At 43.8% G+C, this 20,830-nt stretch overlaps 1 protein-coding gene across 10 annotated transcripts in view; it reads left to right on the top strand.

Moving 5' to 3' along the window:
• Window positions 1–20,830, top strand: part of RIPOR2 (RHO family interacting cell polarization regulator 2) — a 301,690-nt gene that overhangs the window by 186,354 nt on the left and 94,506 nt on the right. The window contains exon 1 of one of the 10 annotated variants that reach the window (XM_049885018.1): window positions 1,383–1,851. The exons of the other annotated variants lie outside the window; for them this stretch is intronic. The gene's annotated coding sequence lies outside the window, so the exon portion shown is untranslated. Of the gene's footprint in view, window positions 1–1,382; window positions 1,852–20,830 lie in introns of those variants that run through there. 10 annotated transcript variants of the gene reach the window in all.

The following is a 20,830-nucleotide window of genomic DNA, read 5'->3' as shown; positions in this document are numbered from 1 at the left end:
TTAGTTTATGGTTTTAGCTGCTTCTATTGCAGGCCTGAGGGCGTAGACTCGTCATCACAGTTGGATGCAGGTGTTTTCAGTGTTAACAGCCTGCTAGGGTGTTCCATTTTGATCATGTCTAAGCTCTCAGATACTCATTGATTCCCTCCCAAAGTGACTGAATCCCAAGTTGGGGATGGGTGGATGCACCTTGCAAGTACCATTTTGTGCAACACTCTAGGTACATCATTTGTTTAATATGGTGGCTTTACAGATGAGGAAGCTAAGGCATGGCAGGGATTCCCTCTTCAGAGATGGAGACTGTCTTAGTTATCTAGTGCTGTTATAACAGAAATACCACAAGTGGATGGCTTTAACAAAGAGAAATTTATTCTCTCACAATTTGTTAGTTGTTGTTAGGCACCATCGAGTCGGTTCTGACTCACAGCAACCCTATAGGACAGGGTAGAACTGTTCCATAGCATTTCCAAGGAGCGGCTCGTGGATTTGAACTGCTGACCTTTTGATTAGCAACCTGAGCTCTTAACCACCTTGCCGCCAGGGCTCCTCTCACAGCTAGGATGCCAGAAGTCCGAATTTAGAGTTCTAGCTCCAGGGGAAGGCTTTCTCTCTGTCAGCTCTGGGGGAAGGTCCTTGTCATCAAACTTCCCCTGCTCTAGGAGATTCTCAGCACAAAGACCCCAGTCCAAAGGACACACACTATGCTCCTGGTGCTTCTTTCTCGGTGTTATGAGGTCCCCATGTCTCTCTGCTGGCTTCTGTCTTTTATATCTTAAAAGAGATTGACTTAAGACACAACACATAGACTGAGCCCTGCCTCATTAACATAACTACCACTAATCCCACCTCATTAACATCATAGGGGTAGGATTTGGAACACAGGAAAATCACAGCAGATGACAAAATGGTGAACAATCACACAATACTGAGAATCATGAACTAGCCAAGTTGACACACATTTTGGGGGACACAATTCAACCCATAACAGAGACAAAGTCAGAACCCGATTTCTGGGCCCTTGTAGTCTCCAGTCCCACACAGCTTCCACCCCAAAAGGCCCTTTTATGGAATGTTTTTGTCTGTCAAGGTCTCTGGTCCTGAAAAATATTTTGCTCTCAGCTGCTAACTGAAAGGTTGGTGGTACCCAGTGGTGCCAAGGAAGAAAGGCCTGGCGATCTGCCGCGGTAAAGATCACAGCCAAGAAAACCCTACGGGGTAGTTCTACTCTATAACACATGGGGTCGCCATGAGTCAGAATTCACTGGAAGACAATGCTTTTTTTTTTTTTCCTCTCCTTTTCAATGCGCACCCTCCACCGGCTCTTCCCCCTAAGCGGATGCCATGGATAGCTCCAAACTGCAACACTAGCTAGTTGCAAAGGAGCCTGGCGCTCCGGAGATCAGCTGGAGGCAGGCACTAAAGCTCAGCCCTCAGGAGTTGGGCTAAAGTAACTGTCAAGCAGCTGTCTCCCTCCACCAGCCCTCCCCTCCCTGTACAAGTGACGCGGCCAAGCCCGCGGCCGCGCCTCCCCCTCCCGCTGCTCCCCGCCCCTCCGCTCGCTCGGCGGTGCTTGCTCCGCTCTCCGCCGCCCTCGCGCGCCAGCCCCGCAACTGCCCCGCGCGCGCCACAGCTGCTGGGAGCCGACGTGGGAGGGCAGCCGGTGCCGGGGACTGGGCGCGGGGACACGACTGCATCCTCTAGCCCTTCCCCCCAGCCCCTAAGTGAGCGAGCTCAGGCTGTCAGCTAACCCGGAGGGGCGGGCAACCCGGGGTATTGCACTGGCACAGACCCTTTTATGTGCCAGAGGAACCCTGCGTATCCCCTGTCATGACAAGGAGCCTTCGTCTTTAGGTAGGTGCAGCTTTTTAAAATTTTTCTTTCCGTTCCGATTTTGCTTATAACCCGAGTGAGGTGGGGGCGGGGGAGTGTCCTCGCCTTGAATGAATGTTGCATGTTAAAAAGCCCTTGGGACCGGGGACGTCCTTCTACTTCCTACGCCCTGGAGGGTCCGGGTATCAAATGCCCAGAGGGTAGAGACGTGAAGTTGCTGAGCGAAAGAGGCACATGCACATTTTGCAGAACTGAGGGGTGCCCAGGAGACTGGAGGGAAGGGCAGAGGAAGAGGTAAAGAGCGCGGGGCAGTGTCCCCCCGGCTGGGGCCATTTCTGAGTCAGGGATGCGCATATCCTGACAATCAATGCCGTAAGGAGTGGGGTACAAGCGTCCCCGGATGGGGGTCCTCGGTGGCCCCTGCCACCACACGACTTCGACGCTCAGTGCCTGTGGGGATTCCAACTCCGGCTTGGGAGCGCGGTCCGCCGGGTCCTAACTTGTCCGCACGCGAACCGTGGCTGCCCAGATTGAGTTTGGCTATGAACCAGCCACTTCACCACCGTGCCTGAACACCAAATTGGGGGCACGGGGTGGGGGAGGAGGAGCGAGAAAGGAGAAATGTGTTGCACTGATGTCGAGCTTGTGCGTGACAAGGTGGCGAGGAGGGATGCACCTGATGACAGGACCGCCCTGGCAGGTTTCTGTGACTGACGAGGGGTCTGGAGAAGGGACGCGTCTTCGGCTCTTTGACTTAGAGGCTATAGCGTCCTCGCTCCCTCCCGCAGGGGAGGGGGAGCGGATAGCGACCTCTCGGTTTAGAAAGGAGTGGGCGCTGATTGAAATTAGACAAGCGGAAGCCATCCAGGTGTTAAGGTGACAGAAGCGCGAAGTGACAGGGCGCATGCCTTCAGGAGCAAGGAAACAAGTGGAAAACCAAGAGAACTGGGCCGATTCTGTGGAGGAGAGGGGCGGAGATGAGATTGACGGCTGATGAGGAGGCTCTGGTCCTGGAGATAATACGTGTCGCTTCAGTGTTTAACCTTGTTATCACAGAAAACCAGCCGTGATCGTCTTTGAAAATACATCGAGGCTGTCTTTCCTCCCTGCTCCCCACTTCCTACCCCTCTCATGTCCATGCACTTGGTTACAGTTCTAGGATTGTATCAATCATTGCCCCATTCCCGAAGATATTGAAGCTGGCCCTCTCTATGGGACTGGGCATCTTGTGTGAGTTTGGCCCATTGTGTAATATGCATTGGTTTCTTCCTTTTTGTTTTCTATCAGGTTTATCTGGCTCTGAAAATGTTCCCCTCTTCCTCCTGACCCCCCACCCCAGGATTCCTGTTAGCCAACTTGCCCTCTTCCTCTTGCTCCTCTAGCCTTTTTGGACCAGCCTTTGAATTTACCCACTAACATCATCATCATCATCAACCTCCATTGTGTCTCTATCAACTATGTTTTAACTGCTGTCACAAGCAGGGGATCTCAGCCGTTAACTCTCCAAGAACCAGCATCCTCCTGGCTATTCTCTTGTGGTTAATTAGGAAGCAGCCAGTTGCTATCCTCCTGTCTGAATAAATTGCAGGGGTGTGTCTACTTAGGGTAGCAACAGCTTGAGGAAAAGTCCTCCCCTCTCCTCACCAATCCCAGCCCTCAGGATGAGCCCCTGTAGCCAGCTGACCCCTTCACTTATGACCCTGCCAAATCACGGCTCTTCCGCAGGAAGGGAAGGCATTTGCCTGCCCAAAAATCTACAGCATCCAAACATCAGAAAACCTGAACACTGGGGAATCTGATTAGTAAAAGCATACTGCATATGTTGCTTTTCTGAAAGACCCCTGACTGGTATTGCTTCCTTATTCCTCTGACACGCTAACGTGAGATTTTGCTTTGAATGTTTTATCTTCAGCATCAATATAAAGAAACGCCACGCTAGAAAGAGACAAAATCTGAAAGCATGCACGGGGGACTTGCATAGAATTCTGAGTACGCAAACAGAAATTGCAAAAATGGCTCATCTTTCCTTTGTTAACTGTGAAGTAAAATTATTTCCAGCAGAGAAGGGTCCTGTCCCCTTTCAAGGGACACCTGGAGAAGTCAGGTGTGACAGCAGAAATTCCATTCCTAGGGACCTACCCATGGATATGAGTCAGAATCCACTCTACGGCCTCAGTTTTTTTTTTTTTTTACCCTTGATTACCAGGTGTCCTGCCCCAAATTTGAGGTCTTTATATTGGAAACATCCCTACTATGCTAACAACCCACAGCACAGCTGTGGTAACAACCACATGCCCACTTCTAAATGTAACCAAGTCACGTCCCTGTTGCATTTGGGTTCAATTCACAGATTACTGGCTCACTACTCAGACAAAGGTAGTTACGGAGGGTGAACAGCGTAGCTTTCACATTGCACATTAAATGGTTGGATCACGCAAGCAAAGGACCTTTGGGTTGAAGAGTCTGCAAGTCAGTGTTTATTTTACTGTTCATTGCATTCAGTGGGTTAGGAAAAAAATAAGCTGAAAAGACATCAGAAGTCTAAAACCATTTTCTTGCTTTTCTGGGGAGGAAGTGGTGGTAGCAGTGAAAGTCCATTTTATTCACACAATGGATGCTCCTCAGGGCAATGGCAGATTTGACTTTCCACTTGGGCTTCCTTTGCACTGGTGGCCGCGGGCAGGGCCTTGTGCTTGTGAACAGCTCCTTCACCAGGGTCATTTTCATCAGCCAAGCTGAGCTCCGTGAGCTCCGGGAGATAGACAGCTTGTGTTTGTGGCCATTCAACCAGAAAAGAATACCAGCTGAAAACAGACAATGAAGCCAGGGAGTTGGGTGTGGGGGAAGGGAGAGGAGCTACCTCATAGGCCCGTGGCACATAATTGGTTCCCCAAAGGCTAACTTAGATGTGGCATGGTGTCATAAAGCACTTGTCATGTAAATACCCCACAATGTGATTACTAGAAAGATCAGTTCAGAAAAGGAAAATGATCAGGAATATATGTTCCTTTTCATTTGGAAAGAATCCTTACTTTGGCTTCATCTCTGTCTACTTTCGAAATCATATCCTTAGGGGCAGTTTCTTGAAACATTTCCCCCCCGGAAAATTAAAACCTCACCCATTACGCACACAGGAGCTTTCAAATGGATTCAACAGAACAAAGTCACTTGGTACATGTATCTTGAATGAATTCGTATTGAAATATCTACATGTCTTCTCCCATCTTCCTTACCCCCTCTCTGTGGCCACCCACTTCCCCTCTGGGTTAATGGCCCAGATTTTTTCAGTCACAGTCCACTCATCCTACTTAAAGGTGGAAATGGCCCCGAAAAAATAATGGCTATTTTTCTCAGAGTGTGTCAGGCTATCCAGAAAAGATCATTTGACCCGTGACCCCATGCCCTCCCCCAAGGAAACCCAGAACGCTATCAAGGAAAGAAGCCGTTCCAATGTATTGTGCATTGTTTACATGACACTGAGGAGTGTTGTGTAGAGATGAATGTTTTCACACATGCATTACACTAATTAAAAAGGAAATTGCATTTATTTTTCAGCAGTGAAAGCAAATGAGGCACAATATTTCTATGTTGTGTTCCATAAGGTCAAAATGAGTCTCTCTGTCAGAGGAAAGAGGGAGGAATTTTAAACAAAGACAGTACTTTTCACGCTGTTTAACATTCTATAATATAATAAACTGATTAACCATCATTTTTATTTCAGAGGTGGAGTTTTAGCCCAAGTCTGCAATGTTATGTAACATAGAGGCATACCATATACATATATTTTTTCAACGTAAACACGTGTTTACTGAGCAACCATTCCACGATCAGGCTAAAGTTAGATATTTCACTAGATAGATGAGTAAGACGCAGGTTATCCCTTCTAGGGAGGTCACAGTCTGGTACAGAAGGAGGACAAATCCAGGAAATACTAAAAGCTATAAGAGAGCATGTCATCGTGGTAGATGGTATGTTGTGGGTGACTGTATGGCCTGGTTTGCCCTGAAGACACCTGTTGTTGCATTATAATTATTAATAGATTCCCTTTTCACACAGAAACGTTCTGGTTTGCATGATAGGTTACATGGTCACCTGAGAAATAAGGGCTTTGAGAGGTCAGAGAAAGGAGAGGGCCGTGATTGGCGTAGTCAGTAAAGACTGCATCCATACACCTGTTATGTTGTTGTTATGAGTTGTCGTTGAGTTGATTCCCACTCATGGCAATTCCACAGGTGCGGAGTAGAACTGCTCCACGGAGTTTTCAAGGCTGTCACCTTTGGAAGCAGATCGACAGGCCTGTCTTCTAAGATGCCTCTGGGTGGGTTTGAACTACCAACCTTTCAGCTATTAGTCAAGCTCTTAACCATTTGGGCCACACAGGGGCTGTGCCTATTGTAAGATCACAGATAAATGGAAGGTAAGATTTACCAAGCAAGCCTAGGAAGACTGTGAGCTCCATGAAGACACCAAAAAAAAAAAAAAAAAAAGCCACAGTTGCCATTGAGTAGACTCTGACTCATGGCGAACCTGTGTGTGCAGAGTAGAACTGTGCTCCTTAGGGTTTTCAACAGCTGTCTTTTGTTGTTTGTTTGCTTGTTTTTATATTGTGGCAAAGTAGACATGACATAAAATTTACCATTTTAACCATTTTTAAATGTACCGTTTAGTGGCATTAAGTACATTCACAATGTTGTATAACCATCATCACTATCTATTTCTAGAACTTTTTCATCGACCCAAAGAGAAACTCTATATCCATTAAATAATAGCTTCCCATTGGCTAATTTTTTAGAAGTATATTGCCAGGCCTTTCTTCTGAGGCACCTTTGGGAGGGTTCGACCCACCAACCTTCCAGTTAGTGGTTGAGTACCTAGCCATTCTCACCACCCAGGGTTGATCTGTTTTGTTTGCTCCTGTATCCCTAGGGCTCGTATGCTGCTTAGGAAACAGTTGTTGTTATTGCGTGCCGTCAAGCCAATTCCAACTCATAACAACCCTATAAGACAGAGTAGAACTGCCCATTAGGGTTTCCTAGGCTGTAATCTTTATGGGAGCAGATTGCCAGGTCTTTTCTCCAACAGAATAACTGGATAGATTCGAACCACTGACGTTTCAGTTAGCAGCCGCGTGCTTAACCACTGTGCCATCAGAACTCCTAGCAAACAGTAGGCATCAAATATTAACTAACTCCCTAGATGTAAGATCAAGACTGAAGGTAGGAAAGATCAGAACAGTGAGGAGCTATGTTTTGCAAGGAAAGTCAGATGGGAATGATTGTGAATGATGGAAAACAGGCTATTAATGATGATAATACTAAAAAAAGATTGGCCAAATGACCATATCAAAAAATAACCTTATGTGCAGAAAAACAGTATCTTGCAACTTCCTTGCAATTTGCCATTATCTTTTGATTTCAATGCTGTTGGCCTTCATCACTAGCCCTGGAAGTGATCTCTTCCTCCTCAAGCAGATTGTTCAGGAAGGAACTGAAAAAACAATGACTCCATTCTCTCTAAGCTTGTCTCTTTCTGTCCTTGTACTCCAAGAGGACTCTTGGAAGGGAGGCAAGGGCGGGAGTGGAGAGTGGAGGGTACCTTAGAAATACAAAAGCAATGCAGAGGAACAAAAAGAGCGTAAGCTTTTTTCCTCCTCCTAATAAAAAAAAATAGGAGGAATAAATTCAAAGTGACAGTTTCCTGGAACCAATGCTACTCCCAAGAAGTTATTTCCAGCATAACATTTGAGTTCCCCACTTTTTGCTGCATAAGAAGGCACGGAGTGACCTGAACATATCCTTGGCTGGGACTGTCTACCTTCTAATTAATGTGTACCCACACTCAGTGCCTTGCTGATAGGTGAAGGTCCAAGGACAACTCTTCGAAATGAAGATTCCAGGATAACTACTGGCTGGTAACCTCTGAGTCGCAATGCTATGCTTTTAATTTATAAGATCGTTGGTAGCATTTTAGCTACTTTGATATGATCCATATTGTACCACTCTTTAATATAATTGTTCTGGTGACGTTTCATCTTCAGAAAAGAGAGACAGCCCCTGGGTGGTACAAACAGTTTTAACATGCTTGGCTACTAATCAAAAGGTTGTAGGTTTGAGTTCACCCATAGGCACCTGGAAGAAAGGCCTGGCAATCTACTTCTAAAAAAATCAGTCACTGTGAACCTTATGGAGCACATTCTACTCTGACACACGCAGGGTTGCCACAAGTCAGAGTCAACTTGATGGCAACTGTTAAAGAGAGAGATGGGGCTGAGATGATGCATACACAGGGATATAGCATTGGGAACATTCATCATGGTTCAGTTGCAGAGAACAGAGTCCACTCAGGAGAAAGCAGATAAAACAGTTGGGTCAGGATGGCCAAGAAAACACACACTAGGTTGAGTGTTCAGAGCACATTTGAAAGCCACACTGCAAAGCTGGGCCACTAATGAAGCCACCTGCCTGATCTATGATCAAGAAGCTGCCTGGTTCTGTAATGACACTGTCACTGCTGTGATCAGGCAACAGCCCCAGTCAGGAAGCCACCATGGGAAAACCAGATATTCCACAAAGGTTTGGGCAGAGGCAATAGAAGTAGGAGAAACACAGTGTCAGCAGAAAAATGCCCCCCACATCCTAAACCCTGGAACCTGTGAATATGTTACCTTACACAGCAAGCAAATCCCGCAGGTGCTATTCAGTAAAGGGTTTTGAAATGGGGAGAATAGCCTGTATTATCCAGGTGGGCCCAATCTAATCACATAGGTCTTTAAAAGTGGAGAACCTTTTCCGACTGTGGTCAGAGCTAGGTATGACTATGGAAGAATGGTCAGATGGATGCAATGTTGTTGGCTTTGAAGACAGAGAAAGAGGCAACAAGCCAAGGAATGTGGGAGGCCTCTAGAAGCCGGAAAAGGCAAGGAAATGGATTCTCCCATAGAGCCACCAGAAGGTAACATACCCCAGCCAACACCTTGATTTTAGCACAGTGAGAGAGACCCATTTCAGACTTCTGACCTCCGGAACTGTAAGATAATAACTTTGTGTTATTTTAAGCCACTAATTTTGTAGGAATTTGTTATGGCGGCCATAAGAAACGAATATACACAGCCTCCTTCTCACTTCTGTCTTCCAATCTTAAGCACGTGTATCTGGTGGAGGCACCTCCATCACATCTGGAATCCTAGCTGCAGAGGATCCTGGGAAATGTTTTCAGCTTCCTGGCCTGAGTACAGGAAGGCACCTTGTAGGGGGGTTGGAATAGATGTTGACCCTCAATCAAGTGTGTCCAGCACAGCTGCCATGGGAAGTCATGGGGAATGTGGGGCGCCACAGGTGTATGCATGGCACTCAGCTATCCTTCTCTGAGGGACGGTGGCATGTGGCAGAACAGAAGGGGATGCCTGAAATTTTTAGAAAGTTTAAAAAGTGTTATTAAGTCATTAAGGCCCCCAGGGGGTAGGAGTATCAGAATAGTTGTGTTTTTACCTCACTAGAAATTACTATCTGGTCTGCCAGATACTCCTCACAGGGTGGTGTTAGGGAGAGATTATGTATAAGTATTAGTATCAGGAATAAATATTAATTTCTTGCAGTTTAACATTTGACTACTGACAGCCCATATGGCCGATGATATTTTCCAAAGGTGGCTTCAACAATATCTCCCACCCTGAACATCTAGCTCAATTGGCATAACATAGTTCTTAAAAAAAAAAAATGTTCTACGTTCTACTTTGGTGAGTGGCTTCTGAGGTCTTAAAAGCTTCTAAGCAGCCGTCTAAGATACTCCACTGATCTCAACCCATCTGGAGCAAGGGAGAATGAAGAAAACCAAAGACACAAGAGAAAGATTAATCCAACGGAACACAATTACCACAGCCTCCATCAGACTGAGTCTAGCAGAACTAGATGGTACCTGGCTACCACCAACAACTGCTCTGACAGAGATCACAACAGAGGGTCCCGGACAGAGCTGGAGAAAAACATAGAACAAAATTCTAACTCACACACACACAAAGACCAGACTTACTGGTCTGACATAGACTAGAGAAGCCCGGAGAGTATGGCCCCTGGACACCCTTATAACTCAGTATTGAAGTCACTCCTGAGGTTCACACTTGTAGACAGGCCCATAAAACAAAAGGAGACTAAATGGGCACACCAGCCCAGGGGCAAGGATGAGAAGACAGGAGGAGACAGGAAAGCTGGTAATAGGGAACCCTAGGTCGAGAAGCAGACGGTGTTGACATGTCGTGGGGGTGGCCACCAATGTCCCAAAACGATATGTGTATTGTTTAATGAGAAACTAGTTTGCTTTGCAAACCTTCATCTGAAGTACAAGAAAAAAATTAAAAAAAAAACAAAACAAAACACAGTATCTCCCACCCCACATGCTCTTCCTACATGTAATTCCGATATTCCTCACATGAAGAAATGGAGCCTATGTTCCCACCCCTCAAAATTTTGACTCTCTCAACCAATAGAGAATATGACTTCCAATGCTAGATCACAAAAGATAGTTCTACTTCTGCCTTGCTTGCTGGAATACTAGCTCTTGGCGCCTTCAGGCGCCATGTAAGCTGCCTGACCCTCCTGAGGCTGCCATGCTGTGAGGAAGTCCAAACTAGCTCATACAAGAAGAGAGAAAGATGTTTGGCCAGCTTTCAGCTGCCCTCAGCTGTTCCGTATCTAGCCACTACCTGATTGCATGAGAGACCTTGAGCCAGAACTGCCCAACCTAGCCCTTCTCTGGTTCCTGTTGTTTTAAGCACTAAGTTTTGGGGATGATTTCTTACACAGCAAAAAATTACTGGAACGGTCCATCCAGTCAGATGCAGAAAAAAGTCAATAAAAACCACCGTCTTGTGTTATCCCTAGCAAATCTCTGTGAGGTAAACCACGTGACAATGGTCAGAGTAGAATAACCAAATCTAAAGCCCAACTTCTTCTCCTGTAGAAACTCATTCTTAAAATTTATATCAGAAGCAAGTTATCACATATTTTTGGCTTGTTTGTTGAGGGAGAATTATAAGGAAATTGGAATTGAGAAGCAACTTCCCATTAGCTAATCCAGCACTTGAATAAATCAGTTAACCAGTTGTCATCAAGTCGATTCTGACTCATGGTGACCCTACGTGTGTCAGAGTAGTACTGTGCTCCGTAGGGTTTTCAGTGGTTATGATTTTTTAAGAAATAGATCTCCAGGCCTTTTTTCCAAGGTGCCCCTGGGTAGAATTGAACCTCTGGCCTTTCTGTTAGCAGTCAAACATGTTAATCATTTGCACCAGTGCCAGGGACAGATTACTCAATAAGTAAGGTACTACCGATTAATAAATGGGCACAAGTAAGCCTGTGTGTACCTTGCTTGCTGGTTAATCTGCTCTTGGGATTAACCACCCTGAAACTCCAATGTCTGAATAAGCAAAAATCCAAATGACATCTTTCTAAAACAGAGCTATCTTGATTGGGCAAGTATGGGTGCTCCTGACCTTTACTTTGGGGCATATCTTCAGACTAGGAACTCACTCAGAAGAAGAAAAAGTAGAGAAGAAACAGTAACTGGACTAACACACAATGATTTGGCACCTAAAGTAGTTAGCCATGGCTAGCAGTTCCCTCCTTCCCCAGTAGACCTCTCTTTTCTTGTTTCATAAATTTTGCTACTTCCGAAGTTCAAGTTCTAGATCCTATTGACAATATGGTCTATGTTTTTAATATATTCTATGTTGTTGTTAGTTGCCGTTGAGCTGATTTCTAACTCATGGCAGCCCCGTGTGTTACAGACTAGAACTGCTCCATAGGATTTTCTTGGCTATAATCTTTATGGAAGCAGATCGCCAGGTGTTTTCTTCCACAGAGCCCCTGGGTGGGTTCAAACCACCGACCTTGTGGTTAGCAGTTGAGCGCAAACCGTTTGCACCACCTAGGGACCTCAGTCTATTATCTAAGGTATTATAATAATACCTGAGTACTGCCTCAGTAATAACACTTCTGTGAGTTTGTGCAGTTTCTAAAAAGTTTTACATCCATTGTGCCACTTAAACCACGGAACAATCCTGTGATGTAGGCATGACTAATACTAATGTCCCTGATTTCACAAACTAGGAAGCAAAACTTGAAGCCAAACAGATTCACAGGTTTGTCCAAGGTCACCGTGCTAACATGTACGAGAGGCTTGGATAGGGCTGAGGCGTTTGGACTCCTAATTCAGGGTTCATTCACCGCAGCGTGTCCAGCAAACAGTGTTAAGCTGGAGAGAGGGAGGAATAATTTGTTCCTGCTTGCCTACCCCATTCAGTCCCCAAAACATGGCCTGTTTGGAGTCAAAATCCACTGGGGCCTGAAGTCTGACTATCTTGTCTTAAGATCTGACTATTGCCCTTGGTTTCATGCTTTGTATTCCAAGTGGAAAGCTGCCCCTAGAACGACATAAGAGAGGTCAGGAACTGCTCCCTTTCCAGGCTCCCATGACATTCCAAAAAAAAATTTGCCATCTGAGTTTTGTCCTAATAGCCTTCGGCCTAAAATTGGATAGAAATGACATGCGGTGTTTCTTTTTCAAGAGTCATTTTTTTCTTTTTTTAGATTCACAGTATGAGTTTCTTCACCTTAAGATATTTTCCAGATGTAATCTTTTTGGCTGTCTGATTGCTGCCAAATGGCTTTTTCGCCATTGATGGAAGAAAATAGCCAAAGCGAGAAGAGGCTGAGGGGCTGTATTAACTCATGACATTTTCTCAGATGTGAATATACAGTTATCAAGAAAGATAAAAAACCAAACCAAACCCATTGCCCTCGAGTCGATTCCAAAAGATATAGCTACTGAAAAATATATATATACTGAGGGAAAGTATAGTCTTTCATTAAGGGTAGGAGTCTCACTCCTTTATAGTCAAATTGGGGAAAAATAAATCCAGCTCGACCCTGCACACCAGCTCTTACCTATGGTAGAACTCACCTTTCCTTTTGGGTAAATCATGTGATCCTGAATGTAGGTGCAAAGGCTAGGCCTTCCTGTGCCCGAGAGCAGTCTGAAGTCACGGTAATTTTTTTAACAAATGTAAATTATGAATTACAGGTGCGTGTGTACATATATGTCATAGTGCATGTTGATGAAAAGCCCCTCTTATGTCATGAAACACCGAACCTAAACATGGAGTCCCTGGTAGTGCAAGAGGTTAAGAACTTGGCTGCTAACCACAAGGTTGGTGGTTCGAGCCCACCCAGAGGCACCTCGGAAGAAAGGCTGGCAACCTACTTCTAAAAAAGAATCAACCCAATGGCAACTGATTTTTACATGATGATAATAACGATAGCCAAAAACTCACTGCTGTCAAGACATTTCCGACTCATAGAGACCCTATAGTAGAACTGCCCCGTAGGGTTTCCATGGCTGTAAATCTTTATGAAAGCAGGCTGCCACATCTTTCTTCCATGGAGCAGCTGGTGGGTTCAAACTGCCAACCTTTTAGAAGCAGTCGAGCACTTAATCACTGAACCACCAGGGCTCCTTAATAATAACAATAGCTATCACCTGATAGCATTTCCAATGTGCCAAGCACATGTACTAATTCATCTCTTCTTCACAATAACCCTGAGGTAATGACTATTATCCTTTCCGTTTTATTTATAGATGAGAGATCTGAGGACCAGCAAAATTAGTAAGATACAGAGCTTGGTGTTAAACCTACACCATCTGGCTTCAGAGTCCAGGCTATGGCTACCAACGTACATACACAAAGGACCCAAACTCAGAGCTACAGTTCCCACAGCAACTGCCTGTACAGTAGCATGTTCAGTAAGCCTAAGGCTCCCACTTAGCTGGGTGGCGGTTGCCAAATCATTTGGCTTAGCAACTCAGACCTCAGACTCTGCATTCTGTTTTCAGGCTTAGGATCTCGGTTGATACCAAGGCATTAATGAGACTCTTCAGGACTCTATTATAATCATCTAAGCTTTTTTACATTATCCAGCCGAACGGTTCATTACTCCAGCTCAGTAAGCAGTGTGTCTGCAAAGAAGGCACCTTGTCATGGAGAAATGATATAGGCACATTTTTTCAAAAAACAATGCATCCTGATAAATAACGCTGTTGGCAGTGGCAAGCTGCCTTCCTAACTGCAAACGACCAGCTCTCACAATGCCCCGGAGATCTGAACGACCCCACAAAAGGGGAGGAAAATGGAGGAAAAGCACATTTGAGAAAAAAAGAAATTACTTCTTCCCTTTTATAAAGACTATTGCCTGATCCATACCCACATATAAAGTATCCCTTGATCAATTTTGTCTTAATTACCCGATGTAGGAAAATAGGATCGTTGTTAATTCATGCAGTTTTAATTTACGCATAGAAGAATTTTACAGGATAATTACCTGCCATTGAAGAAAAATGAAGAGTGTCAGATCTGGTTAATTGAAGCGTGGTTTATCCTTCTATCTTTGTACCAGAAAAGATTTAAACGGTAACCAAGCTGTAAGAGATGCAAAATTGCACTGGTTTGTTAATCGCAAGTATTTTGGGGGGAGGGGGTTGTTTTGATTTGCATCACAAATAGAGTTCTCAGATGTGAATGACTAGATTTGAATATAATTTCCAGAACAATAGATTTGATTCACTGACTTAACTCGTATTTCATCTTTTCCATAAGTGATCTTTTTTTTTTTTTTTTTTTTCAAACCTGTGCAAGAGAAATTATCTGCATGGACTCTATGTTAGCCTGAATGTAATTTCTCTTGTGGGGATAATTCACTGGGAATGGTGATTATTTCCTTTATCATGATTTACGGAGGATTTACAGCAAGGATTCCTAGCTCCCAATACATTGTCCCTGAAGCTCCATGATTCAGTGGTTTCCAAAAGCTATAACGAAAACAAGCAGCTGGAATGTTTTATGGAGCCATGAATGGACACGGATGGCCATTTCTCCATGACTTTAGTCAAGCAGTGGATAGCTGCTAGGTCCTTTTTGAACGTATACATGTTAGTTGAGAGAAGAACACCACCGGTGCCAACCGCTGTTGAGTTGACGCCAACTCATGACAACCCAATGTGTGTCAGAGTAGAACTGTGCCGCAGCGGGTTTTCAATAGCTGTTCTTTCAGAAGTAGATCACCAGGCCTTTCTTCCGAGGTGCCACTGGGTGGACTCAAACCTCCAACCTTTCAGTTAGCAGTTGAGCTCATTAACTGTTTGTACCACTCAGGGACTCCTAAAAGAAGCATAAGACTTGGTTAAAATTTACTAAGAAAATTATACTCTGTGACTTTTCAAAAATCTGAGGGAGCATACCATAACGTCCCATTCAGGAAGTAGAAAATTAATATCAAAGAGACGGGTCAGAGAAGGCATATATGCCACCTTTAAGTAATTCATGTTCTTGGTATAATTGAGCCACAGGTTTTGCGCTGAGCTTCCTTGTAGCCAGGCAGCTAGGGGAACCTAGTAAATTGTCACTGAAGTTATTGCTATCAGAAAGATGGACGTACAAAACACAGCAGTTTCTCAGAGGGCAAATTCCCCTAGCAATGAATTATAAGAAATGTCTTATGTGGTAGCTTATACAGGAGGCTAAGTTGAGTTAGTCATCGCAAAGCACTGCAGTGAAGTTCAAAAAGTAAAACCTTACATGTTGAACTTAACTCTTATTTTTGTATCCTTCCATCGAGGTTTTGTAAAGATCCAAAAAAGCAACCAAAGGAAATTTCAGGAAGAGAAAGAAAAACATATGTATTTGGCCCTTGATTGCTCTTTTCCAGAAAAAAAAAAAAGTGATACAACTTTTCTCAGGCAAGTTTGCATGCCATAATTAGATTTTTCCAACCGAAAATGCTAGTAGGGGAAACTAAGGATGACTTGAACCTTTCGACACATCCCCCCCCGGGGGAGCCCACCTTAGACATTTGAATTTCACCTTCATAGTAATATTACTGTGCCAGAATTTATCACTTAAGATTTTAGGTTGTAGCAAGGCCAATTTGCATTATTAGCAAACTAAAGCAGAACATAAGAAACCTAAAACTTTTCATTGTTTAGATAAGGTCATTTGTCTTCATCTTTAGCCTGATAAGAATCATAATACCAATAACAACAACAACTACAAAAACAGTTGCCATGCATTCTGCATCCCACTTTGAAATGTGGCGTCTGGGGTCTTAAATGCTATCAAGCGGTCATCTAAGATGCATCAATTGGTCTCAACCCACCTGGATCAAAGGAGAATGAAGAACACCAAGGTCACACGATAACTATGAGCCCAAGAGACAGAAAGGGCCACAGGAACCAGAGACTTCTATCATCCTGAGACCAGAAGAACTAGATGGTGCCCGGCCACAACCGATGACTGCCCTGACAGGGAGCACAGCAGAGAACCCCTGAGGGAGCAGGAGATCAGTGGGATGCAGACCCCAAATTCTCATAAAAAGACCAGACTTAATGGTCTGACTGAGACTAGAGGAATCCCGGCGGTCATGGTCCCCAAATCTTCTGTTGGCCCAGGACAGGAACCATTCCCGAAGACAACTCATCAGACATGGAAGGGACTGGACAGTGGGTGGGAGAGAGATGCTGATGAAGAGTGAGCTAATTATATCAGGTGGACACTTGAGACTGTGTTGGCATCTCCTGTCTGGAGGGGAGATGGGAGGGTAGAGAGGGTTAGAAACTGGCCAAATTGTCACGAAAGGAAAGACAGGAAGGGCTGACTCATTAGGGGGAGAGTACGTGGGAGTATGGAGTAAGGTGTATATAAGCTTATATGTGACAGACTGACTTGATTTGTAAATGTTCACTTAAAGCTCAATAAAAATTATTAAAAAAAAAAAAAAAAGTTGCCATGGAATTGATTCCAACTCATGGAATTGATTCCAGCTCATTCCAACGATTCTAACCCTGTGCGCGTCAGAGTAGAACTGTGCTCCACTGGGTTTTCAGTGACTGATTTTTCAGAAGTAAATCCTCAGGCCTTTCTTCCGAGGGCTTCTTTGGGTGGTTTGGAACCACCAACCTTTCAATTAGCAGACAAACGTGTTAACCGTTCGCACCACCCAGGGACTTCCAATAATAATACTATCGATTTTACTGAGCATGTACTATGTGCCAGCATTTACAGGCTTGATGTCACTTAATCCTCACAGTAACATTATGATATAAATGTTACGTTCCCCATTTTACAGAAGAGGAAACTGAACAGAAGTAGTTGTTCCAAAGAGGAGTACCTGTCAATTGTGAGACTACAAACAGGTTATTAACGACATATCGGACAGTTTGATGTGTCTACATGTGCGTGTGTGTTTTTAAGCTTCTGGATCTTGCTACTTCCTTGTACTTACTGACTGCATCTCTCTCATCCCTTGAAGATTCTGACTGTGACAATATCTAAGATTCTATACAGGTGGTCCCCGATTTACGAAGTATTCAAGTTACGGCAAGTATTCAAGTTACACCATCTGTTTTGTTTTGTTTTTGTAGATCTTATCATTAGTAGTGTGTACTACATACAGTGTTGCAGCATGTCATTTGCTGATGTTATCATTCTCAGACATTCACTCACAGGTGTGCAAAGATCGGATTTATAAAGATATTGATAGTAAACCAAACCAAACACATTGCCGTCAAGTTGATTCAACTCATAACAACCCTAAAGGCAATAATAATTGAAAACTAAAGAAAAAGATAGTCAACTTAACATCAGAACTGACTTACGATGGAGTCATTGGAACCCTGTCGTAAGTCGGGGACTGACTCATTAAGACCCTGTATTAATTAGTTAGAGCTGTAAGGGCACGAAATTGTCACTGAGTTCACTCTCAGGAAATGGGTGAAAAGTTTAGGTGCATTTTCATTAACTATGACAAATGCTCTCACTGAAACACTTTTCTTCACTCTGGGAGTACTAACAGAAACATAACCAGTAAATTTGATACTTGCCCTTTCCTGCTGTGAATATTAATTGTGGCACACAGTGTAATCCAGAATCCAGCTCTGGAGGGTGGCAGAAGTGTAGGGGGTGCAGTGAATTGCTGTATCCTGCCACCTGTCTGCACTGTGGCCCCCTTTTCTCTTCACCCAGAATACCCTAGTCCAAACAGTTGGAGGGCATCTGCTCCTGGGGCTGGAATACCCATGCTGCTGACTCCGGAACGATGGACCCACCCTGCCAAATGATATATTTTTGGCGCAGAGAAAAATTCTATCCCTCCTAGGGACCAAAATACATTCTTATGTGAATGCATGTCATTTTTGAAAGACATTGCCTGTTCACATTCTGAATGCTACTTGTCCCATTTGATTGTACTAAACACCCACACGCCATGTTCTCTGCACTTTTAATTCCAAAGTCTTGTGTTGAGGTTTGGGAAACATGCAGTGTGAATGCCATCCTTCAGAAAAGAAAATGCTCAGAGTGACTGATTGTCTGGAGGGGAAACCTGACAGATCGTACCGTAGAAAATCAACTCTTTAAAATGCCTGCTGAGTGGTAAAATATTCTAGAATCCTGCACCATACTTAATACTGACTGTATCTTTTAAGTAGGAAGAGCCAACTATTTTTGACCCCCTCTGCAGATATTAGATAATCTCTATCATTTTGAAGGCTAGCTCAGATTAATAAAGGTACTTTCAAGAGACTTGAGAATGTACAGTATTTATAAATGAGAGTCCAGGTAAATTATAAAACTCATGAAATCAATCTCTGTTGAAATTTTTCTCTTCTAGGGAATGCACAAGAAGTCTTAATCTAGACCTTATTAAACTGGAAATGACTTGATAACACATCTTCATCATTGTAACAATACCAGTGCATAGATAGGTAGGTAGATAGATAGCTGTCATTGAGTCAACTCTGACTCATGACAACCTCATATACAACAGAATGAAACATTGCCCGGTCCTGTGCCATCCTCATGATCACCCACATGTTCAAGTCCATCCTTGTGGCTATTGTGTCAGTCCATCTCACCAAAAGTCTTCCTCGTTCTCCTTGGTCCTCTACTTCACCAAACATGATGTTCTCCTTCAGCAATTGATCCCTTCCAAGGACATGTCCAAAGCAAGTGAGTCTGACAGTGTTCTCTTGTCATCCGTAAGGCTGTTTTCATTGGCTAATTTTCAGAAGTAGATCGCCAGGCCTTTCTTCCTAGTCTGTCTTCATCTGGAAGCTCTGCTGAAGCCTGTCCATCATGGGTGACCCTGGTCATATTTGAAATATTGGTGCCATAGCTTCCAGCATCACAGAAACATGCAAGCCACCACAGTCTGACAAATTGACAGTTGAGTAGTGGACAATAACAGTAGGAAATATTTACTCACTCTTCTAAGTCCTAAAGGGTCTCTATGAGTCGGGATCGACTCAACGGCACTGGGTTTTTTTTTGTTTGTTTGTTTTGGGTCTAAGCACTTTACATTTATTAACCTATTTAATTTTCACAGCAACCTTCAGAGTTTGGTTCTTTTTGTCATCCCATTTTACAGATGAGACCATTGAGGTCTGGAGAGGTTAAACAACCTATCAAGGCCACACAATATAAAGTGGTGCCACCAGATCACAGACCCAGGAAGTCTGAATTCTTTGGTCTCAACAACGCTGAAATGGAAGGCATTTTCTTTCTCAGGGCAGCTTAAGAAAACAAAGGAACAGGTGACCACAAGCTCCAATCCTGATATGTGGCTACTTTTAAGTCTTCTTAAAAGTGGAAAAATTTTTCTTCTAAATCCTAAGATCTCCAGAGCCATTCCTTGTACTCCATTAAATAAGAGATGCAATTTTATTATGTTTTTCTGGCAAACACTTGTACCACCTTTTTCCAATGCTTTTTGCAGTAGAGTTAGAATCAAGTGAATAAAGAACATACATGACTCTGTTAGGTTTTGATATATGGAAAGAGCAGAAGGCAAATGTGACTGATGATGGCTGTATTCTGTGTGCATGGTGAAAAATTAAACCCCTAGGGAGTTTTTTTTTTGTTTTTTTTTTTTTTAATACTTATGCCCAGGCCACACCCTGATGAACTAAAATAGGAATCTCTGGGGAGCAGGCTCAGACAATGATATTTTTGAAAAGCTCCCCAGGTAGTTCTAATATGCAGGCAGGTTTGAGAACTCCTAAATTAGATGGTGCATTATATTATGCTCTTTCTAGAAGTTATTGATAATTATATCAATAGGAAGGGTGAGAGGCCGGGACGGAGGTTAAACATTTATCTAAGTGTAGCTGAATGTGTTCATATAAAGCCAGTTACTCAGTTCCTACCAGTGGACGTTACATACTTTCTGGATTTAACCACAAAAGTATAAGATACAGGGCATGACCCCCTGAATAGCTAAGATTACCCATTTATTTTTGTTGAATCTCAAATGTCGTTATTATGGTTATACTGTGTTGTTAAACCATAGTGAGCACCTCCTGGTGGGAAATAGTTATGGGGTAAAGAAATAAAGGGCAAGAAGCAGACAATGGTGGGACAGGCATCAGTCATTCTTTTTGAACCATATGACCAAAAAAACAAACCTGTTGCCACCAAGTTGACTCTGACTCATGGAAACCCTGTATGTTTCAGAGTAGAACTGTTTTCCACAGGGTTTTCGATGGCTGATTTTTCAGAAGCAGATCTCCAGGTTTTTCTTCCAAGGCACCTTTGAGTGGATTGGAACCGCCAACCTTTCAGTTAGTAATAGAGTGCTTAATCGTTTGCACCAGGGTCTCCTGAACCATATGAGCACCTGATTAACACTGATTGACAATGTCTGTGGGGCCACAGGGCGTTCAGAACACTGCTGCTTCTCCACTCCAGGATGGTGGAAAGTCACGCTAAGAAACAAGAAAAGGAAACTAGTGGGGGAGTTGTACTTTCGCAGCTAACGGAGAATGTAGATGAGTAGTAACAAGACCATGTCTGGGAGGTAGAAGCCCTGATTCTGGTTCCAGCTCTGCCAACAGCCATCTCAGAAGAGTTACCTGCAGCTCAGTGTCCTTGCCTATAAGACAGGAATGATGCTGTCTTACC

This window comes from Elephas maximus, chromosome 1, assembly GCF_024166365.1.
Source record: "Elephas maximus indicus isolate mEleMax1 chromosome 1, mEleMax1 primary haplotype, whole genome shotgun sequence".
NCBI lineage: Eukaryota > Metazoa > Chordata > Mammalia > Proboscidea > Elephantidae > Elephas > Elephas maximus.
Note: the sequence above shows the minus strand (reverse complement) of the source record. Positions and strands in the feature narration are given on the sequence as shown.